Below are 27071 nucleotides of genomic sequence, written 5' to 3'. Positions count from 1 at the left end.
TATTTTACCAGTCTCTTTCTGGATATGCAGTCTCCTTTGGGTATGGTCTGGTTCCCCCATATTTATTTCCTGCTCAAATCTATGTTCATGCATTTGGCCGGAAGTCCTTGCTCTTCTGTGTAAGAGCCTAATTTCGGCATGAAGGCTGCTTTTTTCGGTACCGAAGGTTTCGAAAGAGTCTTTTTCGGTTCAAAGGTAACTTTTTTCACCTTGGGTCTGTCGAACTCTCGGTGCCGAGATCGTTCGGAGCCTGAATCTCAACCGGAGTCAGATGTCTTCGGCAGTTGTGTGGTCTTTTTCGGTGCCGATGGTTGGTCACCGTGTTTTCGATGGGTTAAGCCATGGCCTGCTGGCGGTGGCATCCCCTTGGCCTTTACGATCTTGGAGTGAGTCTTGGACGGGGCAGTTTTACTCACAGTTTTCTGCATTGTCGTCGGTAGCTCACTTTCGGTGTCGTCTGAGTCCGTTCCTTGTATGGCGATTCTTTCCTCCTCTTCGACGTCGATCTGTTCTCTTGGTGTCGACGCCATTTGTAGTCTTCTGGCTCTTCGATCGTGTAGGGTCTTTTTCGATCGAAATGCCCGACAGGCATCGCAAGTATCCTCCCTGTGTTCCGGTGATAGACACAGATTACAGACCAAGTGTTGGTCTGTATAAGGATACTTCGCGTGGCACTCCGGACAGAAGTGGAAGGGGGTCCGGTCCATTAGTTTCGACGATGGACGCAGTCGGGCCGACCAGGCCCCGCTAAAGAGTGGAAGCCCCGAAGGGCCGCCTGAGTGCTTCTACTATCGGTGTCGATATAACAACACTAATCCGGTACCGAGCGCGAACAATACCGTCAAATTTTCGATAATTAGCTAACTTTCCCGATTCAAAATACGGAGCGAAGAGGAACACGTCCGAACCCGATGGCGGAAAGAAAACAATCTAAGATGGAGTCGACGCCCATGCGCAATGGAGCCGAAAGGGAGGAGTCCCTCGGTTTCGTGACTTGAAAAGACTTCTTCGAAGAAAAACAACTTCTAACACTCCGAGCCCAACACTAGATGGCAGGATAATGCACAGCATGTGTATCTGCAGCTACACATGCCATCAAACATATATATATACACACACATATATATATATATATATATATATATATACACACACACACTATACAAAGAAGGATGTCCATGCAGTGTATATACATATGTACAATATTTGTCTAAAAATTCTACTACAAGGACCACAAGCTTCTGGGGAGGAGGGAGGGTGTATGTGAATCTACAGCACTACAGGCCACGAACAGACATCCACTGCAGCAAGCTGGCCAGGTGTGTGGTGGGTACCTAAGGTACTTACACATTATACCAGGTACAGTTATCCCCTCTTAATGAAGTGTGGGCAGTATCTAGAATCCAGGCTTCTCTAGAGGTAGCTGGGGTTGAGCAGACAAGGCTTACCTAGGAGATATGCAAAGCTCATGCAAAAACACTGTAGTCACGCAGCGCTTACACACATAAAAGAAAACAGTTGTACAAAAACAACGGTACTTTATTTTTGGTCACACAATACCACAAAATACTAGAAGGGCAACCCTACAATAGGAGGTAAGTAATACACTAAATATATACACTTGTAAAATAGTAATTGGCATAGAAAAGGTAAACAGTGCAAATACCAATAAGCAATAATGACCCTAGGGGAGCCCAAATCATATACTAAAAAAAATGGAATGTGAACACAGGACCCCCACCTAGGTAAGTGGAATGTGTAGAGGGGAACTGGGAGTACTAGAAAACCACAGAGGTAACAGTCCCCCCACCGACCAGGAAAGCAGGAGTAAATCAATGTAATTTCCCCAAACCACTCAAAAAGAAGACCAGAAGACACCCAGACAAGACAGCAAGAAACCAGCGGTGGATTCTTGGAGAGGAAGACATCTGGAGAGAAGGGACCAAGTCCAAAAGCCACAGTGCAGTCCAGGAGGAGTACCCCTCCAGCTGTACTTGCAGGAGTTGGTCGACGGTGATGAAGGTCAGGTCAGCACTGCAGCCATGGAGCAGGAGAAGAGTTCCTGAGGGATACAGAAGATTTCTCATGCTGGAATAAAGATTGCAGACGGGTGTTCGTGCAGGAATTCCACAAACAAGCTTTGGCAACGGCAAATTTGCGGCAATTGGAAAAGTGGTGCTGCCGGGGACCAGCAAGGCCCGGGAGGACTCAACCCAGGAGGGAGAATCAGAGGGGACGCTCAGCGACAGAGAGCTCATGGGAGCAGAGGCAGCACCCACAGGAGTCCCACAGGACAGTGACAGAAGTCACACAAGGCGCCCACGCAGCACTACAGAAATGGACCCCACGCCGCAGGAGAACCACACAAAGGGCTGTGCGTTGCAGGAAGGAGTGCCAGGGGCTGGAGCTACAAGTCACCTGAAGATCCCTTGGAGGAGAAGCAAACAAGCCATGTCAGCTGCAAGCGACGCAGTGCACAGAGGTACTGTCCTGCGTGGGAAGGCAAGGGTTTACCTCCACCAAAGTTAGAAAGCTGGCAGAGAAGACCAAGAGGACTACTCCAGACCGCCACCCATGACGGAGGATCCACGGAGATCAGGATGAGACGAGATCCACGCAGCCGGTCATCACTGCAGTTGGTGCCTGCAGATGCAGGGGAGTGATTCCTTCACTCCAAGGGATACTCCTCCTTGCTTCTTGGTGCAGACTGAAGACTTGCTGCCCCCAGAGGATGAACAGCTGGGAAAGTGTTGCAGTCGCTGGAAGGAGCCGGAGAAACAATGTTGCAGAGCAGCGTTGTCGCTGTAGCTGCAGACTTTAGGTTCCTGTAAAGTCCAGTTGTGGTTTCAGTGGACAGAGGTTGAAGTAAACATTGCAGACGAGTCCTGCTGGAGTCTTGCACATTGAATCTGAGGACCCACCCAAGAGAGAGACACTAAATAGCCCTGAAAAGGGGATTGGTCACCTAGCCAGGTAAGCATGTATCAGGAGGGGGGCTCTGACATCACTTGCCTGCCCACTCAGATGATCCCAGAGGTCCCTGCTAACCTTGGATTCAAGATGGCAGAACCCAGGGACCCTCTGGAGGAGTTCTGGGCACCACCTCTGGGGTGGTGATGGACAGGCATAAAATGGAGTCCCCGCACTCATGAAGTCTAAGAAAATGGAGCTGGTGTTCGTGGGGACACCTCTGCTAGTGCAGGGGTGCCCTCACACATAGGTACTTGCACCCTGCCCTCCTGGGCTACGAGGGCCTCCTATAGGGGTGACTTACAGTGACCTGGTGCAGTGACCTGTAGTGAAAAGGGTGCATGCACCCTTTCACGCAGGCTGCAATGGCTGGCCTGCAGAAAGGTTTGTATGGGCTCCCCATGGGTGGCATAATACATCCTGCAGCCCATGGGGATTCCCTGGTACCCCACTGCCCTGGGTCCCTAGCTACCATGTACTGGGGCCTTACATGGGGGCACCAGTGTGCCAAGTGTGGGGGTGTAAAAATCAATTTCGAAGGGAAAGAACATAATCACTGGGGTCCTGGTTAGTAGGATCCCAGAGAACACAGTCAAACACACGGACAACTGGCAGAAAATGGGAGTAACCAAACCAAGAAAAAGGGTACTTTCCTACATCTACTGGGTAACATTTTCTGTTTGAAAGCATGTGTGGCTGTAGCTACACATGCATGCTTTGCATAGACTGTAAAGCAGTCCCCTCCAAGTAAGCGGTGGCTAGCCTGTAGTTGGAGTAGTCTGAAAAAGTGTCCTGAGCACTGCCTGGCCAACATTTTCTTGTTGGTGAGCTAACACATCTACACAATAATGCTTAGTAAATGTGTGTGGTGTAGACCAAGTAGCTGCTTTACAAATATCTGCTATTGGAATGTTACCTAGAAAGGCAATAGAAGCACTCTTTTTTTCTAGTAGTGTGTGCTCTAGGAGCTGTAGATAGTGTCTTTAAGCTTTCAGATAACAAGTCTGAGTACACTTGACTATCCATCTAGCTAACTCAGTCTTTGAAATTGTATTGCCTTTGAGAGGCATTGAAAATGCTACAAAAAGCTGTTTAGATTTTCAAAAATTTAAGATTAAGATTTAGTTCTATCAATGTAATACATCTTTTACCATCACGTGGGTCCAGAGCTCTTTCAGCGACTCAGTCTGGCTGTGCGGGAAAAAACAGGTAGCTCAACTGACTGGTTAATATGAAACAGTGTAACTAATTTTGGGAGAAATGTAGGGTGTGTCCTAAGGACTACTCTATCTTTAGGTACTTAAAAAAGGGTTCTTCTAAAGAGAAACCTGTAATTCACTTACACGCCATAGGCAAGTGATAGCCACTGAAAGGGCAACTTTCCATGAAACCAATTGCAAAGAACTGGAGTGCACAAGGTTCAAATGGACCCATGAGTCTAGTAAGGACAACATTAAGGTTCCATACTGGAGCTGGTGGAACCCTTGGTGGAATAACCCATTTATGTCCTTCCAATAAATACTTTATTTACAGGAATTCTGGACAATGAAATATGTTGTCTGCTTTGGAGGTAAGCAGCTATAGCTGCTAAATGAAGTCTACTAGAGTATGGTAAATTTGCCTTTTGTAAATGTAGCAGATAACCAATGTCTTGCACAGATGCTTTGAGTGGATCAATATGTTTAGGTTGACAGAAGCACACAAAACCTTTCCATTTTGCAGCATAACGCTGACTAGTTGTAGGTTTATGTGCCTTTCTAAGAATGTCCATACGTTCAGAGGGAAGTTGTAAACATCCAAACTCTATGATTTCAGGAGCCATATCACAGATTGACTGTTTTGGGGTCTGGATGTCTGATCTGACATCGCTTTTGAGTCAAAAGATGTGGTCTGTTGGGAAGTTTCTGGTGTGGAACCACAAACAGATCCAACAGTTGCGTGTACCAAGTCTGATGTGCCCATGTGGGGGCTACAAGGATCATGGTGAGCAATGTCTGCCTCATCACACCAATTCATCCATAGAGGGTTGCCCCTGGACTGAGGGTGTGGGTATCTAGTTGCAAAGTTCTGGCATTTTTAATTTTCTATGGTGGAGAAGAGATCTATTTCTTGTGTTCCCCACAGGTGAAAGTATTGGTGAAGTACTTGTGGGTGAAGTTCCCATTCATGGGCTTGTTGCTGCATCCTGCTTAGGAGGTCTGCAAACTGATTGTCCCTTCCTGGGAAACAGTCTGCCAGTATCTGAATGCGATCGTGAATTACCCATTTCCAAACTGTCTGAGCTAGAAGGAACAATTAAGATGCGTGTGTGTCCCCTATTTTTGCGGATAATACATGGTTGTCATGTTGTCTGTACAGACTAGAACCACTTTGTGGGAGAGGTGTGGCAGAAATGCTTTCAGCACTAGAAAGACTGCTAGTAACTCCAAGCAGTTGATGTGATACGTTTGTTGAACAAGATCCCATCTGCCTTGCATTGTAAGGTTGTTGAGGTGAGCTCCCCAACCTATCTGTGATGCATCTGTGGTGAGAGTGATTTGAGGTCCAGGGTCTTGAGAGGGATGCCCCTTTAAGAGGTTGGTGGTATTCCACCATTGAGAGTGTGGTGAGTATGGCGGTTCTACAACACTAGATCCTGAAGATGACCCTGTGACTGAGACCACTGATGAGACACACACTGCTGTAATGGACGTATTTGTTGTCTGGCATGAGGAACAATGGCAATGCAGGAAGCCATTATCCCTAATAGATGCATCACTAGTCTCACAGTGCAAGTGTGGTTCTCCTGTAATTGAGACAGAAGATTCTGGAAAGCCTGAACCCGTGCTGGGTTTGGATACGCCAACACTGAGTTCGTATTGAGAATTGCTCCCAGATAAGGCTGTATCTGTGATGGTTGGAGATGGGATTTGAGAAAGCTGATTGTGAATCCAAGAGTGTTTGGTAGGTTTACTGTGTACTGAGTATGTTTCTGACACTGTTGGATGGTATTGATTTTGATGAGCCAATCGTCCAAGTATGGGAAAACATGAATATGTTGTCTTCTGAGGAATGCAGGCACTACTGCTAAGCATTTTGTGAAAACCCTGGGAGCAATTGTTACCCTGAATGGTAGAACCCCAAATTGATCATGTTCCCCGCAATGACAAATCTGAGGTATTTGCAGTGAGCTGGATGTGTGGAAATGTGGAAAAAAGCATCTTTGAGATCTAGCGTGGTCATGTAATCTTGCTTAAACAGGGGAATAACATCTTGTAGAGCGACCATATGAAAATGCTCTGAAAGTAGGTATAGGTTGAGCGGTCTGAGATCCAATATTGGTCTTAATGAACCTTCTTTGTATGGTGTAAGGAAGTATAGGGAACATACTCCTAACCCTTGTGGAGATATTGAAATTGGTTTTATAGCCCCTTTGAGAAGAAGGGATTGTACCTCTTCTTTCAAGGGAATGAGATGGTTGTGTGAGAGTTCGTGAACACAAGCAGAGAGTATCTGGTGGAAAGGAATTCTAGACAATAACCATGTTAGATAACTGATAGAACCCATTGCTCTTTGGTGCTATTGGACCATTGAGGATAGGCATTTACTCGTCTTCCTCCTACTGGAGAGATGTGCTGTGGGGATCTGTAAGAAAGTCACTTTATTGTATTTGAGGTAGAACCTCTAGAGGTGGACACCTTCTCTCTGCCCTTATTATTTGCACCCCTGTAAGAGCTGTTATAAAAAAAACAATGGGTTCCTTGTTTGGTTTGGGAGGTGGAAGGCTTGATAGATGATGTTTTGAAACCTCCCATAAATTGTGGTCTACAAAAATGACCCCCTACTTGGTGTAGTTAGTAGGGCCCCCATAGCTTTGGCTGTCTCTAAATCTTTTTTCAGCTTGTCAAATGTGCTATCAACATCTGGGCTAAACAAGTGTTCTTTATCAAAAGGCATGTTGAGAACTGCCTGTTGTATTTCTGGCTTGGAGCCTGAACACCTCAGCCAAGCATGCCTTCTTAAAAACACTGATGTTTACACCACATACTGCTGTATGCGCTGCATCAATGGCACTTCAAATTGAATTATTTGAGATGGCCTGCCCTTCTAAGACTAGCTCCTGACACCTTTTTTGATGTTCCTGTGGAGGGTACTAGAGCAGTTCTGCCATCGCGTCCCAGTGGGCCCTATCATTCCTTGCAAGGAGTGCCTGAGACTTTGCGTTTCTCCAATGATTAGCAGCTTGCGCAACTACCCTTTTGCCTGCTGCATTAAGTTTTTTGCTCTCCTTATCAGGAGAAGGAGCATCTCCTGTGGACTGACTGTTAGCCTGCTTTCGTGTTGTACTCACTACAATAGAATCAGGAGGTAGTTGTGATTTTATAAATATTGGATCTGAGGGTGCTGTTTGCACTTTTTGTCGACCCTTGGGGTAATAACCCTTGCTCTAACAGGTTCTTTGAAAATCTTAGTGGTATGTCTAAGCACAGCTGGCAGAATTGGTAGGAACTGACTGAGTGTTGGTTAATGTATCAAAGGGAAAATCCTCTTCGATAGAGTTGGTGTGCATCTGTACATTATGGTATGCCGCTGCCCATGCAATAATCTGGTTGTATGCTGTTGCATCTTCAAGGTGGGAAGGTCTTGCTGGATATAAATCTTGGTTATTATGGAGTATGGGATCTGCATCATATAAGTCCAATGGATCTACATCCTGTGGCATCATCTTTATGAGGTGATGATGATCCTTGTGGAGAAAAGTGGGGCTTTATAAAAGATGTAGGAGATTATGGTGGTGGAGGAGTCGGAGGAAGTACAGGAGAGTGAGTAGAATGAGATGGAGAAGGCTGAGGTTGATCTGGAGCCTTGGCCTTATCCTTGGAGACTTTTGTTTTTAGCAGGAGCAGGGTCCAATGATTATTGAAAGGTATGTATCCTTTTGAATGAAACAGGTGGAGAAGCAATTATTTTCCCAAGCCCTTTTGTATATGGATTTGGTGCGGCCGAGCATCCATTACTTCTAAAACTGGCTCCACTGTTTAAGTCCCTTTGTTGTATAGCTATTTTAGTTAGGTTTTAGACACATTGTTTTAGCTAACTAGGCCTGTGGCTGTGCACTATCACACTATTATAGTTTACACAGCACTGCTTTATTTTTCTAGCAATAGCTTAATTTGCAGTTCTGTTTTTTATTTCTCTCTATCCTATTTTCCTTTCGCCTAGGAATGCATTGTGTTCTTTGTAGGACATATAGTTCACTTTGTGCTTTCTCCAAGGCTACGGTCAGATATGGTTGCCAACCAACGTGGTATGCTGTTCCTCCTGCATTCACAGAAACACACACGCTCATATGTGGGGACCATTTCTTAGAATGTCAGCTGTTTTATTATAAAACACCCCTTAGTCCCAGACACGTTAGAGGGAGATTCCAGCCAGCTGACCGCAACTGTATGCTAATTGCTGCAAGCTTCGCTACAGCTACTTCTTTAGACAGCCGAGCCTTGAACTGGAGGGGGGACAGTGTCTTTTTAGACCTCAGGCCTCTTCAGCAGGAATGATGTTCTCCCAGGGGGAAATCCGAAGGGCAGATTAGGCTTAGTAAGATGTGCTCATATTTAGCGTGGGTGAGGGGCTAGAGGTCTACTCCCCTGTTTAGACAGCACAGTAGGCATGTTCTTGTGTTTTACATTTTTAGTCACATGCCTGCTCCTATTGTCTTTCATTATCCTCGTTATTGCTATGCACCTGATTTTATCTAAGATGCAGATATTTTAATAAATGCTTATTTAGATATACTCTGCCTCTGTTGTCTTTGCCTGAGTGAGACCTTGGTAACTGACAGAAGGTGATGCGATCTGATGTACCACGATTCCCTGGGGAGTCTATCTTACCATGAGCTCGGTTACCACAATCTTCTCGGTCAGAGATGGGGCGCTGCTAGTTAGCCAGAAACCCTGGATTAGGCTGACAGGTGTCATCAGGTGTGGAACTGTACTCAGTACCCACTACCTAGACGATCCTACTGCCCAAATCCAGTAGCCTCATTACCCTAAGGGGAACCTACGCGACACCTTCTGATGAAATAGAGGAGTCTTTGGAAGCCATTGCCCTTGGGTTCGAAGTTGATGGTGATGGCTTCTTTTTGGGAGCCGAAGTGCTTGATTCAAAAGCTCGACTCGATCCCGAGATGAAATGGGATGATGGTGGCTCCCTGGTCGGTGCCTAAGGCATCTTAGTCTTGGCAATTTTCGGTGCTGAGCAGAAGCGCGGGGCATCCAGATGTAATTTTCGGATCCGACCATGGCCAGAAGGCAGTGGAGGACCGATGACCAGTTTAGAAGTCTTTTTGAAAGTTTTATTTGGGAAAAGATGGGGCTGGTGTACTTGTGTATTGTGCTGCTGGAATAGCCGGGCTCTCATTGTCAGATTTAACGTCCGACTCAGAGCCTCAGATTGAGAGAGCTGCCTGATATCCAATTTCCTCTTGTGCATGTTCCTCTCCTAAGATGTCGGGAGTGTCTTCTGGTGTCTTCGACGCTATCTCCACCGATGTGTTCTTCGGTCCCGGAGAGTCTCTTTAGACCGAAAAGACCTAAAGGTGTTCCAGTTTTCCTATTTATGTTCTGGGGACAAGCACAAGTGACACACAGTGTTGATCTGTGTGAGGGAACTTGGAGTGGCATCGAGGACAGATCCTAAACTGAGTTAGCTCCATTAGCCTTGCATATTTTGACAGCACTTGACAAAGTAGGCACCAGAAGGGCGTGGATCGAAATATTATACTATTGTTGAAAGAAAGACAAGTTCGAGTGAGACCAAACCAAGATCTACCGGAGCGAGAGGAAACACGTCCGAATCCAACAGCAGAAAGAAAACAATTAACAAAATACTTGATGCCCATGCGCACTATCACCAAGAGGAGGAGTCACTCAATCTCATGAATCGAAAAGATTCTTAGAACAAAAACAACTTGCAACACTCCGAGCCCAACACTAGATGGTGGTCTTATGCAAAGCATGTGTATCTACAGCCACAAATGCCATTGAACAGGTAGTTCACCTGCTGCTGAGGTTATTATTTTTGAGAGGTGTATTATTGGCATCCTCGAAAGGAGAAGTCTCTGCTGAAACCCTGAAGTTTGTCTGTAATCTCTAGGCTAGGATTGAAAACCAGTGGCCTGGCTGTGGCTTTACTCACTTTAAATTTCTCTAATGCAGAGTCTGCATTATCAGCAAAAGAGCGGAGAGTTATTGAATTTAAGTCCATAAGCGTGTTCCACAACCAGGCTTGTCGACACAGGGAGACAAGGTTTTTCCATGGCTCGTTTCACAGTTCAAAGCATCTAGGCCATACTGAACCATCTGCTTTGCAGCAGCCTGCCCCTTCCCATCAGCTCTGTGAAATGGATTTGGCACTCAGATGACAAGTTAGAGATGATTGCCTGAGCAGAGTCCAACAAAGGTTGCAATAACCAGTAGAGGTGGTTTACCATTGGTGCTGTTAGCACCAGAGTCAGACGTGTCCAGGATACCTAAGGCAATGGTAAAAATGGAGAGAAGGGCACCTTTTAGTAGGGTACTCTGCAAGCCTCTTATTGAAAAGGCCATCTGTTTGCATGGGGGCAGATGGCAAACCAGAGGGGAGCATAGCTCTATTAAAAATGCTAAATATTGAGTTCAAAAATAAAGTCTGATCCGTACCAGGTCCTGGAAACTCTGGATATGTATTTTCAATGTGGAGCCTTCGAACCAGCGCCACAAGAGAAACAGTGTCAGGATTTAGTGCCCAGTCAGATGGAGCCACAGGCATCAGGTTCAATGGAATCACAGCATACGATCCTCTCTGGTTGGATGCTCCTAGTCTGAAGCCAAATAAGGCAAAGTCGCAGATCTGGGCAACTTACTTCTGGAGGAATGACAATGAGATTCGTGGCACCCCTTCTTGTGCTTCTTTTTCAAAGATTTCAAAGGCGGTGGTGATGGAAATTCAGACAGGATTTCAGATGTCCGTAGCATTCATCCCATGCTCTGGCCATAAACCTTTTGGCCTCTCATTCTTTAAGCGTCATGGGATATATCTTTTGGCAGGAATCACAGGAATCATGGTAGGGGATCCAAAGCACCAGAGACAGATGTTCTGAGGATCCGTGACGGACATGTGACCTTCACAGACACAACATGGCTTGAAACCAGACCATTTTGGCGGTGACATTTAAAAGGAAAACTGCACCTAACTATATTTAGAAAAGAGAAATTGTTGAATAACAAACACTCCTGAGGAGCGTTGAAGAGCTTCTGAGCCCATAGATGGAGAAGAAAAAATGGACATGACAGCATGCTAAGTTGGCACTTTACGGTTCCAATGAGGTCACAGGGTGACATGTACAGTCATTAAATGAGATAAGCACCCCTTACTGGCGTGGGAAAGCTATTAAAAAAATTCCGGATCCAGACTAGCAACTGGGATAGTCAAAAGGTGAGAACCCTGAAGGTAGAATTATCCATCTTAAAATCTCGTACTCAAATTGGTGGAAACATTTCTTTCTGAGACATCACAGTTTTTTGTTCTTCCTGGCTTTTAAATGAGCAGAAAGCAGATTAAGTATGTAGTTCCTGTTATGATTTAATAAATAAATGCATTCCTTAGCCCATACTCTCCACTCATTGTATGTGCAATAATGTGCATTTGAGGATGACGTAAGCTAGCAGATGTCAGCAGACCTTTGTTCAATCATCATCATCAAACTTGTTTGACGTTTCATTCATATATCTGTACAGAATTCGTCAACCAACAAAACACAGATAAAAAGATAAAGGAGCTCCCTCTCTGGCCAGAAACTTTGATCCTCTCAAAACTCCGTTAAAGGCTGTGGGCAACCTGGGAGTCTATGCTGTTATTGAGCAAAGATCTAAATTGCCTGGGTGGACAGTAGTTACTTTTGGCAAATAAAAAGTCTCAAGTGGTACAGTGAGCAAGGGATCCACGTCTGGGCATACCCTTCCCACTAAGGGCAACTTTAACAACACAAAATGAGTGCTGAACAATGCAAACACTCACCCCCAGTCACAGATCTGGGTTTAATCCATCGTTCTGGTGCTTACCATGCCACCAGATTCAAGCTAGCCAGGCTGATAAAGGGTGATAACCTGAAACCGGTCCCAGGATGCTTGTTTCTGGTCCAGGGAGGACCGGGCCTGGCAGTTCGGGCTGGACTGTTCCCATGGGGAACAGAGTCAAGACTGATTTGCATACGGCTGGGTCTGAGCTGGAATGGCAAGCACAAAAACTGATGGATTAAACCCAGACCTTTGACTTGGGGGTGAATGTTTGATTTGTTCTGCATTCTGTCCATCTTCTGTTGTTTTTGTGTTTGGTCATGGTTCACCACGTGATTTGCTAGGCTTTGAGTACCTTTGGAAACCAAAATTCTTGGCACATAACCCGAAAAGTGCATTACGTGCCACAGCCGAATTCCTGATGGATATCCCAAGTGCTAATACACTACCTCTTGGTGAAAGACCTTATTATACTACAGCAGCAAAGGGAGTGGAATATGTTGCTGGCATTACATGCACTCCAGTGTTCGTCAGTCTTTTGTAAAATAAATAAATAAGATCTTATTTTTTACCTTTAATTTCACTTTGGTTTAGACCATCAATATTCGGTGGTGCTTGTTATTCAACTGCACCAAAATGTACGTCTGGTGCATCATGGTCTAAGACTAATGACGAGCATTAGCATAAAATAAAAATGAGGTGTAAAATTTGGTTATTTGACAGCTTACCACCCAAAGTCAGATATAACTGGCACAAAGAGTTAGCCCTATAATAGCAAACATGCTACATTATATTTGTTAAGCATTTTGGCTCTAATGACAGACGTAGTATACCAACCCTAAAGCACTACAAATAGACCGCCAAGAACTAAGAAACGGTGACCGCAGCTAAACAGTGGCAACTGCACAATGGTTAAAAACTCCAAAGTTGAAATCTTTCATAGTAACACAATTAATGCCAGTGGTCGGTGCACTAGTGAACAGGTGTTTGCAATTTGTAAAATATGAAAGAACAAAATCAAAATGCCAACATAGGTTATCAGTGCCTCCGTGATCACACAGTGAACTAATATTGAACTTATCTATTGATGTTTTTGAAACTGAAACAGACAAACAAATGATGTTTTAGTACACAATTGTTAAACAGCTTATTTTTTTGCACTGGAATGGCACATATGTCTTATCTGTATTATGACGTAGACTATGTTACAACATTATATGTTAATTAAAAGGTCATCATAAGACAAACACAATATGCCAGACTGTCAGGAATAAGTCCATATGCAGGAGGATTGAATTAAAAATCCCAGTCTATTAACAAGCTGATAACTGCCTCAAAAATAGCTGGAAACATACAAAAACACTTTATAGGGGGATCATTAGCTTTTCTGATCAGTGCCCTGTAGCGTGACCCATCAGTGTTCAGTTAAGGAACTAAATCAAATAAACTTCTGCCTGAACAGGCTGCAACTATCACGAAAAAATGCTGGATATCATAAAAATATCTACGAAGGGGAACTCATTGCCACCCTGGACCAGCTGTTCATAGGCTAGCTGTCTTAGTTAATTATTAGAACATTGGGATGTTGAGTGCTCCACTGGGGGCAGTGAAGTAGCTCTGGGCTTATAGTGGCTAATAGAAGCCCAGAGCTCCATCATTCCAATGTTTGCATTCATTTTGCTCCCTTTTTAATTAGAACATTCTACCCTTAGTGGGTGAAATGTTCTGATAGCCTTATAGCCCTTCTGCCTTGGATTACACTGGTTGTTAAAGGCTGGAAGCTCAGGCCTATAACTCTGGTTCAGAGCCTTTAACAACCAGCGTAACCTTCGGCACGAAAATATAATAATAGTGGGTGTAAGTTTTCAATAGTGGTATCAGAATGTTTGCCAAGCAAACCACTGTATTTTACGTATTGTAGGAAGTTGGCTCTGTATATACTATATCAAACTGAGAGATAGTGTGCACAGAGGCCAAGGGTTCCCCTTAGAGGTTGATAGTGGCAAAATTAGATAATATTAATGCTCTATTTGGTGGTAGAGTGGTTGAGCAGTAGGCTTATCAGAGGGTAGTGTTAAGCATTCGTTGTACACACAGACAATAAATGAGAACACAGACTCAAAGACTAAACTCCAGACAGTGTCTAGAAGCCAGACTCTCTAGGGGTAGTGTGGATGAGCAGCCAAGGCCTAACAAGGAGACATGCAAAGCTCATGCAATACCACTGTAGTCACAGGGTACTCACACACATGAAGGAAATTACTCAGTGTTACAAAAATGAAGGTACTTTATTTTGATGACAACTGCCAAAAATACCATAGAGACTATACTCCCTTAGGAGGTAAGTAATACACAAATGATATATTCTCATATATAGAAATATCTGTAAAAACAGTTAGAAAACAGTGAAAATAGTGAAAATCAATAGTTAGAAATGGGTCGGGGGGGGGGGGGGGACAAACCATATACTGAGATAGTGGAATGCGAAAGTCTGTTTCCTACCTAGGCAAGCGTAGTGTGTAGAAGGCCGCTGGGAATATTAGAAAACACCAAAAGTAAGATATAGAACCCACCCCGGAGCCCAGGAAAGCAGGAGTAAATCACATAACTTCCCTTGAACACACAAGAACATGATAAAGAAGATTATGCAAGAACGAGAAGAGACTGCAAGACACCAACAATGGATTCCTGAACCTGAAGAAGGGGACCGAGTCCAAGAAGCACTGAAGAGTCCAGGGAGAACTGGAGCCCCTGCTAACCCAGATGAAGGTGCAAAGAAGAATCAGCGGTGAAGAGCAACAGTCAATACTGCACCCAAGAAGACGGATGCAGGTTCCTGGTTGGTGCAGATTATGTCCTACGCCAGATGGATGATTGCAGTCTGGTTTGCGTCGCTGGATTCCGCCAACAAGCCCTGGCACATGCAAAAATCACAGCAGAAAATGGCGCTGCCTGGGATCAGGAAGGACCTGGTGGACTCTACAAAGGAAAGGGAGTCAGAGGGGGCGCTCAGCAACTCAGATCCCTCAGAACACCAGGCAGCATGCATAGGAGTACCACAACACGGAGGCAAAGAAGGTGCAAAAAGAGGCCCACACAGCACTGCAAAGGGATTGATCCCACGTCGCCGGTGAACCACTCAGGAAGCTGTGCATCGCAGGAAGGAGTGCTGGGGCCTGAGCTGCACGTTGCATGAAGAACTTTGTGGAAGGATGCCAACAAAACTTGGCAACTGCAAAACACCCGGTACACGAGGGTACTGTCTTGAATGGGGAGGCAAGCTCTTACCTCCACCAAAGTTGGACAGTTGGATGTCTGGACCGTCAGGACCACTTCAGTCCACCACCGGTGTTGCTGGATCCACGCACTTCATCAGGAGTGGAGAGCAACGCCACCGGTCGTCGCTGCAGAGGTGTGCCTGCTGAAGCAGGGAAGTGACTACTTTAATTTAAGGGAGATTCCTTCGTTTTTCTGGTGCAGGCTGAAGACAGGCAGTCCTCGGAGGATGCATGACCTGGAAACAGTTGCAGTTGCTGGCAGGAGCTGAAGATACAATGTTGAAGAAATTGTCTTTGCTTCTTTGTTGCAGTTTGTAGAGTTCCTGGAGGGCCCAGATGCAGTTTCTTCAGTAAGAAGGTGAAGTAAAGGATGCAGATGATTCCTGCTGGAGTCTTGCAATCCGAATCTGAAGAACCACCCAAGAGAGAGTCCTTAAATAGCCCTGAAAGAGGGATTGGTCAGCTAAACAGGTAAGCACCTATCATGGGAGGGCTCTGACATCACCTGCTGGCACTGGCCCACTCAGATGCTCCCAGAGTGCCCTGCCAACTTGGAATCCAAAATGGCAAAACCCAGGGACCCTCTGGAGGAGCTCTGAACACCACCCCTGGGGTGGCGATCAACAGGGGAGTGGTCACTCCACTTTCCTTTGTCCACTTTTGCGCCACAGCAGGGACTAGAGTCCCTGAACCGGTGTAGACTGGATTATGCAAGGAGGGCACCCTCTGTGCCCTTCAAAGCATTTCCAGAGGCTCTGGGAGGCTACTACCACCAAGCCTGTAACACCTATTTCCAAAGGGGTAGGGTGTAACACCCACCTCGCAAAGGAAATCCTTTGTTCTGTCTTCCTGGGCTCGAGCTGCCTGAGCACTAGGAGGGCAGAAACCTGCCTGAGAGGTGGCAGCAGCTGGGGCTGCCTGGAAAACCTCAGAAGGCTGTAATGGCAGTCCTCTGGGTCCTCTAAGGAGCCCCCCAGAGTGCATGGAATCATAAAACCAATGCTTGCAATAGCCTTGGGTATGATTCCAACATGGTTGATACCAAACATGGCCATATTCGGAGATACCATTGTGGAGTTGGACAAAGGTGGTGACCTATGTTCAGTGCACATGTGAAATGACGTATCCACACTCACGAAGTCCGGGAAAATGGTCCTGAGGTCCTGGGGGCAACTCTGCTACTGCAGGGATGCCCTCACACACAGGTACTCTGAACCCTGCCTTCAGGGCTGGAAGGCCCACAATAAGGGTGACTTACAAGTGACCTGGTGCAGTTTAAGTGGCAGTGAAAGGGTGCATGCACCTTTTCACATAGGCTACAATGGCAGTCCTGTAGAATCCTTTGCATGGGATCCCTATGGGTGGCAAAATAAAAGCTCTAGCCCATAGGGATCACCTGGAACCCTAATGCCCTGGGTACCCAGGTCCATATAGTAGGGACTTATAAGGGGGTTACCAGTATGCCAATTTTGGGTGAAATACTGGGTTACCAGTATGCAGTGACAACATCCAGAGTAGAGAGAGCATAATCACTGGGGTCCTGGTTAGCAGGACCCCAGTGAACACAGTCAAACACATGGACATCAGGCAGAAAATAGGGGTAACCATGCCAAAAATAGGATACTTTCCTACAGCTATAGGGTGCATTCTTTTACGCAGCGGCATAAGGTTTAAATAGCCCATCTACAGGAAACGCACACAATGAGGAGGAATCGCAAAAGCTTGCTAAGAAATGGCGGGGTCGGGTGTTCTCGTCCTTTTCCTCTTACGCAAGAGTAGGAGCAATCTAGGTTGCGCCCGGGGTCCCATTTACCCATGTCTACAGCGAAGCTGATGTGCAGGGGAGATATATACCCCTACAGGGTACGTTAAATGGGGTGCCTCTTACTATTCTTAACACTTATACACCTAACACAGATGATTATTGCTTTGATAATATACTGGAGGTGTTGGGGGGAGGGGGGGGAGGCTCCTATTGTATGGGCTAGAGACTAGAATTGTTTATTGGATGGTGGAAAGATCGTTACCCATCTAAACAAGGTACTAAACCATTAATGGCGAGGTCCCTCACAGCGGGCATGCACAATTTAGGATTATGGGACGGGTGGAGAGAACTACACCGGGAGAGTAGGGAGTATAACTGTCATTCCACAACACACAATACGTATAGTCGGCTTTACTGCTTTCTCCTGGGTGGACTGAATTGCTCATGCATTGGTATTGATGCAGCTGCAGTGGGGGGGGCAGATGCCAGGGTGACACGTAGTTGCCATTGTAGTGTAGCCATTTTTAATGTAGCTTTTTGCGCGTTTGCTTAATGTGTTAGGCCTCTGTGCACTTTGCCCTAGATGCATTTTATTTAGCCTCGCACTGTTATTTTACAATAACCAGTTTCACGGTCTTGTTTTATTTCCTTCTATCACACTGTTTAGCTTACTTCAGCACTGTGTTCTCAAACAATACATTCTTGCTCGCTCTGTGCTTCAGTCAAGGATACAGTCTGGTACATTGCCGATAGACGCGGTAGAAGTTAAGTCTTTATGGTTCGTAGAAAGTACATATCCTTACGTAGGGACGTTTCTTAGAACACCGGCGTGTTAGTTATAAAAACACTTTCTAGTCCTGATACACGTGAGAGGGAGATTCTGACCAGGAACCCACAACTAGATGCTGACTGCCCTGTTGCAGATGCTGATCTAGATCACAGGCCTTTGCTCAGGTATGAGGGTTGATGTCCTCCCGGGGGAACCAGAAAGGCAGGCTTAGAGCTTTACATGCTGTGCTCAAAATATAACTCAGAGAGAACATAATTTAGTTGCAATCTGATAGCCTTATTCTTATGTTTCACTCTCCTCGTGCCTATTTCAATCCTACTGTGTTGTATGGTTCTGGTTATTGCGGCTCACGCCTTGTTATCTAAAATGCAGTCGTTTTATTAAACCAATCCTTAAAACTTAAACTGCCTTTGTCATTCATATATGAGACCGCACTTTGTACGAGAGAACTGGTTGTGACCTGAGTGACCACGACTTCCCTGGGAAGCATTAAGATGTCTGCGCTCGGCTGCCCAATTGTCTCTTCCCTTTGGGAGAGATGAGGCACTGCTAGATAGCCGTAGCATAACCCGGATTTGGGGTGACCAGGGTCCTTCACCGTGGGTCAGACTTAGTCCCCCACACTGCGAACGATCCTGCTGCCCAAATATTCAGTAGTCTCATTAAGATAATGAGAGCCTATTCAACAGCATATGCCTACGGAATTTCTGACTGATGCCGTCTGTCGTGTCAAAATGGCAGTTGCCATTAAAGACTTCAAAGCCTTGAGTTGGAGCTCTACTGCCTCTAGAGGAATGGAGTGGGAGGCCATGAAGGCCATTCTGAGAGGGGCATGCATAGGCACCACTTGCGGGGTGGAACCAAATCTCAGCGAATGGGAGGGTAAGCTAGCGGCTATGCAGCACCAGACACTAATAACAAGGGAGGCAGAAAAAGAGCAGCTCAGGTTGTATAGGGAAGTCAATAGATGCTGGGAGACATAGATAAGGTAACACTTAGATCCTACAGACAGCGTCTATACAGGGAGAGGGACAAATCCGGTAAATTACTGGTATGGATCCTAAAGCGAGAAGTGGAATCTCCCCTCATTCTACATATCCGGAATGCCAAAGGTATGCAGATTACTAATTGCAGGGATATTTTAGAAGTATTAGTGGAAAATTGCAGGCAGTATCACGTGCTGGTGTATCAGTGCTAGATGATTATTTGGGAAAGTTCCTGAAGCAGAGCAGACTCCCACAGCTGGAGCCTGAGAGTAAGAAGAGTTTGGAGGCTGAGATAACTGTAGAGGAAGTGAGTATGGCGGTGGAGGCATTGCCAAAATCTAGGTTCCCGGATGGGGATGGGTTTCCGATCGAGCTCCATCAGACATTTTCTCTCCTTCTGCGAAAGAAATTATTGGCGGTGTTTGAAGAGGCCAGGGCGTTGGGTGTCCTGCCGAAGTCCATGAGCCAGGGCATTGCTTGCCTAATGCTCAAACCTGGGGGGGATCCGGGTGACATCTCCTCCTATAGCCGCTCACCATGCTGAATAGTGATGTTAAGATCCTGTGTAAGATATTGGCTACTCGGCTACGGAGAGTGATTCGGGGTCTGGTGCATGAAGACCAATGCGGTTTCATACCTGGCCATAATATGACTTCTAACTTACGTCGTTTAGCACATGTCTTGAATGAAACCATGGGTGCGGAAGACAAATTGGCGCTAGCATCACTGGACCTAGAAAAGGACTTTGATACGGTGGAGTGGAGCTAGCTCCTGGCAGTACTTCTGGGAATGGGTGCTTGCTTTATACTGCACCCTCCGCACGTATTCGGGTGGGAGGGGAGCTATCTGAATCCTGGGTAATTGTCAGGGGGACCTGACAGGGGTGTCCACTTTCACCTCTTCTTTCTCCTTACTGGTGGAACTACAGGCAGAGTGGCTGCTTGAGGAATTGGCCCCCATGGTGCATTTGGGTGGGACACGTTACCCACGTCATCTCTTTATACGCAGATGATGTGTTAGTATATTTTCGAGAGCCAAGTATTTTGGTATCTCTGCTGTTGCGGTTACAGGAGGAGTTTGGGGCTGTATCTGGTCTTAAGGTGAATACGAATAAGTCGCTCCTGTTTCCTCTAGGGCTACTCTGTGGTGCACCTCTGGAGAAATTACCGGTGGTGGGGCTCCGGTGGGAGCTAGAAAGCTTTAGATACCTGGGTATCTGTGTTACCCACACTGTGGCAGCGCATGACATACATAATGTAGAACGAGTAGTGACTGGCTTTGAGCTCTCGGTGTAGTTCTGGAACAGGCTGCCTCTTTCGGTAAAGGGAAGGGCGGCTATAGCAAAGATGGTGTTTTTGCCACTGTGTTTATACCTGGTACAGCATTCTTTATTTCCATTAGCTGCTCTGCTCTTTAGTCGCCTGGACAGTTTACTGATCTTGCTGGAGTGGACTGGGCGTCGCAGTAGAGTGGCGCTGGAAGGCAGAGGGTTGGCTATCCCTAATATTAGGCATGATTATTAAGCAGCACACTTGCAACATGCTGCAAAGTGGATGACTGAGTCGGACAATTTGGAGATGCGACTATTTGAAGGAATGATGGGCAAAGATACGTTCACACATGTACTGATGAAGGGTGGTTGCTCGGAAACAGCTGTCCCATACTTGGTCAGAACTACTGCATGGATTTGGGAGCAAGCGGTTAAGAAAGTGATTTGACATGCTCGTTTGACAGGGAACTGAAGATATGTTCCCTTTCGGGATATGGATAACTTCATGTCCTTGGAAAACTGGAGAGTGGGAGGATGTCTTGTAGCAGGGGACTTATACCCTAATGGGGAGTTTATGTCCTTTCAGGAGGCACAGAATACGTTTGGTTTGTTCCCAGTCAGTTCCTGCAGTATCCCAAAAGAACGAGTTACTTACCTTCGGTAACGATTTTTCTGGTGGATACATTAGCTACCTGTGGATTCCTCACCTAATGAATACTCCCATGGCGCCAGCATTCGACGGAAATCTTCTTACTAGTCTCTGCACGTCGACGAGGACGTCACTCTAGCCCACGCGACGCCGTCTGACGTCATACAGGCAATAAGAGGTCCTCGCCGACGTGCCGATGACAGTACCAACATTTTTTACGTGCATGAGAATAATAACCCAATGTAATGAAAGAGCAAAGCAACATCTCTTAATATTGTAAATCACACAACATTGCAATAAAATAGCTGTAGATTTAATATAACCTTTTTTTTTTTTTTTTTTAAACAAATAAATATATTTATACATACGAATCATGTATATACACAATATATATAGATTTATATATAAATATACACATATATACAAATATCATATATGCAAAATGTATTGCAACTTTGAAGACCAAAAGGAGCACACTCAAGGATTGCTTGGAGAGACCAAAAAGGCAACGGGGAGGCGGGTGGGACCGTGAGGAATCCACAGGTAGCTAATGTATCCACCAGAAAAATCGTTACCGAAGGTAAGTAACTCGTTCTTCTGATGGATACAACTACCTGTGGATTCCTCACCTAATGAATAGAGTCCCAAAGCAGTACCACGCCCGGCGGTGGGTGCCTAAATGGTCAAACCAAGAAATCCTGCAGCACTGACCGTGCAAAATGACCGTCCCTTCTGACCTCAGAGTCCAAACAGTAATGTTTCACAAAAGTGTGAAGGGACGACCAAGTTGCGGCCTTGCAGATGTCGACCACAGGAACACCCCTGGCCAAGGCCGAAGAGGCCGACTTAGCTCTGGTGGAGTGAGCTCTAATGCCCTCAGGCGGATCCTTCTTTGCCAAAGAGTAACAGATTTTAATGCAAAGAACAACCCACCTGGAGAGTGTTCTCTTGTGGACTGCCTTTCCTCTCCTCTTGCCCACGTATCCGACAAACAGCTGATCCTCCAGCCTGATATCCTTCATTCTGTCGATATAGAAGCTCAACGCCCTTTTTGGGTCCAGGCGATGTAGTCTTTCTTCCTCCTTTGAAGGATGAGGCGGAGGATAAAACGTGGACAAAGTGATTGTCTGAGCCAAATGGAAGGGTGAAACAACCTTCGGAAGGAAAGCAGCCTTGGTCCTCAACACCACCTAATCCCCATAAAACGTTATATAAGGGGGTTTAACCGATAAGGCCTGCAACTCACTCACTCTCCTTGCAGATGTTATAGCTACCAGGAATACTGTTTTAATAACCAAATACCTTAAGGGGCAAGAATGCATAGGCTCAAAAGGGGACCCCATAAGGAAAGTCAGGACCAAGGACAAATCCCATTGAGGCATAACGAATGGTTTTGGAGGATATTGATTCAGAAGACCTTTCAAGAATCTGAGAACAATAGGGGATTTAAATAACGATGGTTGGTCTGGAAGACAAATGAAGGCTGACAAGGCCGACAAATAACCCTTAATGGTAGACACTGCACAACCTTTCTGCGCTAGAGACAGTGCAAAAGACAAAACATGTGACAGATGAGCATGTAAGGGATCAATCTGTCTCTCTCCACACCACATAACAAATTTAGACCACCTATTAGCGTAGATAGATTTAGTGGAGTGTCGCCTGGCCGCTAAGATAACATCCACTACATCAGGCGGGAGAGAGAAGGAACTCAGGTTGCCCCGTTCAATCTCCAAGCATGTAGGTGCAGACTCTGGAGGTTGGGGTGTAAAACCTGCCCCTGCGACTGCGAGAGGAGGTCTGCCCTGAGAGGGAGACGGAGCGGAGGGCACAGTGAGAGTTGGAGAAGGTCGGAGTACCATACCCTCCTTGGCCAATCCGGAGCTATTAAGATGACTTGGGCCCGGTCTTGGCGAATTTTCCTCAACACTCGAGGAATCAAGGGTATGGGGGGAAACGCGTAAAGCAACTGGTCGCACCAGGTTATCTGAAACGCGTCCCCCAACGCTCCCTGCATCGGATACTGGAGGCTGCAGAATAACGGGCAATGCGCGTTCTCTAGAGTGGCAAACAGATCTATCCGAGGAAACCCCCATATCTGGAAGATTAGACAGACCTGATCTGGATGGAGACGCCACTCGTGGTCTGCCGAGAATTGGCGACTGAGACTGTCCGCACGTACATTCAAGACCCCGGCCAGATGATTTGCCACCAAGCAAATCTGATGGTCCTTTGCCCAGGACCATAGCCGAAGAGCTTCTCTGCAGAGAAGGTACGACCCTACTCCTCCCTGTTTGTTTATGTACCACATCGTGGTAGTATTGTCCGTCAGGACCTGTACCGACTGACCACGAAGGGATGGGAGGAAGGCCTTGAGAGCCAGACGTACAGCCCGTAACTCCAACAGATTGATATGAAACACCTGTTCCTCTGGAGACCAAAGCCCTTTGATCTCCAGATCCCCCAGATGAGCTCCCCATCCTAGGGTGGAAGCATCCGTTATGACCGTGGCCACTGGTGGCGACTGCGCGAACGGCTTTCCCTGTGAAAGATTGTTGCCCGCAATCCACCACTTCAATTCCACAGCAGCATCTCTGGAGATCTTGACAGTACCTTCTAAATCTCCCTTGTGTTGAGACCACTGCCTTCGGAGGCACCACTGAAGAGCCCTCATGTGCCAGCGAGCATGCGTGACCAACAGAATGCCGGAGGCGAACAGACCGAGCAGACGAAGGACCTTGAGGACTGGAACTACCGCTCCATTTCGAAACATTGGAACCAATTCCTGAATATCTTGAATCCGCTGAGGCGGAGGAAAGGCTCGACCCAATGTTGTATCCAGTACTGCCCCTATGAACAGGAGGCGCTGAGAGGGCTCCAGGTGAGATTTGGGCACGTTCACCGAAAAGCCCAGGTCGAACAACAACTGGGTTGTTGACTGCAGATGATGCGACACAAGCTCCGGGGACTTGGCTTTGATCAACCAGTCGTCCAAATAAGGGAATAGTGCTATCCCCTTCCTTCTGAGCTCCGCCGCAACCACTGACATCAACTTTGTGAAGACCCGAGGTGCTGAAGTAAGACCAAACGGGAGGACCGCAAACTGATAGTGCTGCGACCCTACCACAAACTGGAGATACTTCCTGTGCGACTTGAGTATCGGGATATGAAAGTAAGCATCCTGCAAGTCGACAGACACCATCCAATCTTCCTTGTTCAACGCCAAAAGCACCTGTGCTAGGGTCAGCATCTTGAACTTTTCCTGTTTGAGGAACCAATTCAAGATCCTCAGATCCAGGATTGGTCTCAACTGACCATCCTTTTTGGGAATCAGGAAGTATCTTGAGTAACAACCTCGACCCTTTTCCTGCTCTGGGACCAACTCTACCGCGCCCTTTGAAAGGAGGACTTGAACCTCCTGTTCTAGTAACAGGAGGTGTTCTTCTGAACAATAAGATGGGTGGGGCGGGATGAGGGGCGGGAACTCCCGAAAGGGAAGGGCGTAGCCTTTCCCCACAATGCCGAGAACCCAAGTGTCCGTTGTGATAGACTTCCACTTGTAGAGAAAATGCTGTAATCTTCCCCCTACAGGAGAGGAGTGAGTGGGAAACGGTGGAAGCCTAAGGCTGCTTCCCCTGCTGCACCCCTCCAGAGGACGAGGAAGAGGCAGAGTGCTGTTGAGAGGCTCCTCTGGTACGGGCCCCACCCCTCCCCCTCCCTCTAAATGACCTATAGGGGAGGGAAGAGGCGGGTTGCTGGAACCTCCCCCGAAAGGAAGAGGAAGAAGAGCCACGCCCAAATCCCCGAAACCTCCTGAAAAATCTAGAAGAGGCAGAGGAAGAAGGAGCTTGCAGTCCTAACGATTTGGCTGTGGCTCTGCTCTCCTTAAATCGTTCCAAGGCCGAATCTGCCTTGGCTCCAAACAGTCTGTCCCCATCAAACGGGAGGTCCAGCAGGGTCGACTGCACATCCGCAGAAAACCCTGAGTTTCGGAGCCAGGCCTGTCTTCTTGCCACCACAGCCGTGCCCATCGCCCTGGCCACCGAGTCGGTCGTGTCCAGCCCAGACTGGATAATCTGGGTCGCGGCAGCCTGGGCGTCCGAGACCACATCCAAGAGACCCTGGGGGAGCTCCGTAAATGAAGATGAAATATCATCCATCAGAGCATGGATGTACCTCCCCAGAATGCACGTTGCGTTGGTGGCCTTCAACGCCAAACTGCATGACGAAAATATTTTCTTGGACTGCGCGTCCAGTTTCTTGGAGTCTCTGTCTCCAGGCACCGTCGGGAAGGAACCAGGCGCTGACTTTGAGGAACAGGAGGCTTGCACCACCAAGCTCTCCGGCGAAGGGTGTCTAGAGAGAAAGCCAGGGTCAGATGGTGCAGCTCGATACCTCCTGGCCACAGCCCTATGAACAGCCGAGGAAGACACCGGCTTCTTCCACACCTCCAACACCGGATGCAGCAAAGCCTCATTAAATGGCAAGAGAGGCTCAGCTGCAGCAGAGGCCGGATGCAATACCTCTGTCAGCAAATTCTGCTTTGCCTCTGCCACCGGCAAAGGCATGTCCAAAAAGCTCGCTGCCTTCCTCACCACAGCATGAAAGGAAGCAGCCTCCTCTGTATATTCCCCTGGAGATGAAAGGTCCCACTCAGGGGAAGTGTCCAGCCCACTGGCTGTATCCAGACCATGTAGTCCGTCTCCAGAGTCCTCAATCTCTCCCTCCTCTAAGACTCGCTGGTACTCCTGTTCTTCTAAAAGACGGAGAGCACGCCTCCTCGAATGAAGTCTCTCCTCGATACGCGGAGTCGACATGGCCTCCGCCGATGTCGAAGAACGGCGCCGATCTCCAGAAGCATCTGACGCCGCGTCCGGCGCCACAGGCAGCTTCGGCGCCGAGGTAGGAGCCGGACGACGAGGTCTTGGAGCCGATGGACCAACCGGAGTCACAGGGCAAAATCCTGACTTCGACGGAAGGGCAACCTCCGGGGCCGAAACATCCGAAGCCACCGGAGCGGCCACCGACGCCGGCACCGGCGCCGAGCCCACATTCCCAAAAAGGGAGAAAGGGCATAAAGGGTGCCGGCCGAAGAGGCGCAGGATCACCCAACGAAAAGGCCAAGGGCCCCGAAGGACCAGCCGGAGCAGCTCCTGGAGCCATCTGCTGAAAGATGGTATACATCGCATTAAGAAACGCGGTACTATCGGCTCCAGGAGTGGGAAAAGCCGGATACTGGGGTGCCTGGATCGAGGGCGACCCCGACCTCGACGTCTGCGACGCCGGAGAAAACACAAGAGGCTGCACCACCTCAATCACCGACGCCTGACCAGGCGAAGTCGGTGACGCCGGAGAGGGCAACGGCGTCGATGGATGCGGCATGACCGTGGGGCTGACCTCCCAAGTCCTCCGACGCCGAGCCGAAGGTGACCTCGAACGAGACTCCTTGCTGGAATGACGTCGTGAGTCTCTACGTCGCCGGGAGTCTCGATGACGCCGGTGAGACCTTGGCGAAGAAGACTTCTTATGATGTTTCTCCTTCTTCTTTGACTTTGCCATGAATAACTTGGCCTCACGCTCTTTGAGGGCCTTCGGATTCATGTGTTGACATGAATCGCAAGTCGAGACGTCGTGGTCGGAGCTCAAACACCATAGACAGTCGGAGTGAGGATCTGTAACTGACATCTTGCCCCCACACTCTCGACAGGGCTTGAAACCCGACTTCCTCTGAGACATTATTACCGCAGAGAAGACTACGCAGCAGACAATACACTAACCACGAAGGTAACAGTAGCTCCCTCGAAGATAACCGTTTCGAATGCACGGAAAAAAGGGAACTGTCATCGGCACGTCGGCGAGGACCTCTTATTGCCTGTATGACGTCAGACGGCATCGCGTGGGCTAGAGTGACGTCCTCGTCGACGAGCAGAGACTAGTAAGAAGATTTCCGTCGAATGCTGGCGCCATGGGAGTATTCATTAGGTGAGGAATCCACAGGTAGTTGTATCCATCAGAATGGAGAGTTTGGTCTGGGAGATCTGGTGTGGTTTCCCGGTCTCCCCACCGGCCTCCAAGGTGTTGAACGGGCTGATAAATTAGGTTGATGACTCACTTAATTATCAGGTGTGGTATGTGTTGAGCGGAGGGCCCGGGAGCGAGAACTGGGGGATCCTATAGAGGACACTGATTGGTCTACAGCTCTGTCGCTGATGCTCACAGCCTCATGCAATAAGTGGTTTAAGCTTCTACATTTCAATTTTGTGCACCATACGTATATTACACCTAATCGTCTCAACAAGATAGACCCAACCAAAGAGACTGGGTGTCT

General features: G+C 47.3%; 1 protein-coding gene across 8 annotated transcripts in view; it reads right to left on the bottom strand.

The window, feature by feature from the left end:
• Nucleotides 1-27071, bottom strand: part of MARF1 (meiosis regulator and mRNA stability factor 1) — a 586552-nt gene that overhangs the window by 37043 nt on the left and 522438 nt on the right. The gene's annotated exons all lie outside the window — the stretch shown is intronic.

This window comes from Pleurodeles waltl, chromosome 10 (genome assembly GCF_031143425.1).
Source record: "Pleurodeles waltl isolate 20211129_DDA chromosome 10, aPleWal1.hap1.20221129, whole genome shotgun sequence".
In the NCBI taxonomy this organism is placed as follows: domain Eukaryota; kingdom Metazoa; phylum Chordata; class Amphibia; order Caudata; family Salamandridae; genus Pleurodeles; species Pleurodeles waltl.
Note: the sequence above shows the minus strand (reverse complement) of the source record. Positions and strands in the feature narration are given on the sequence as shown.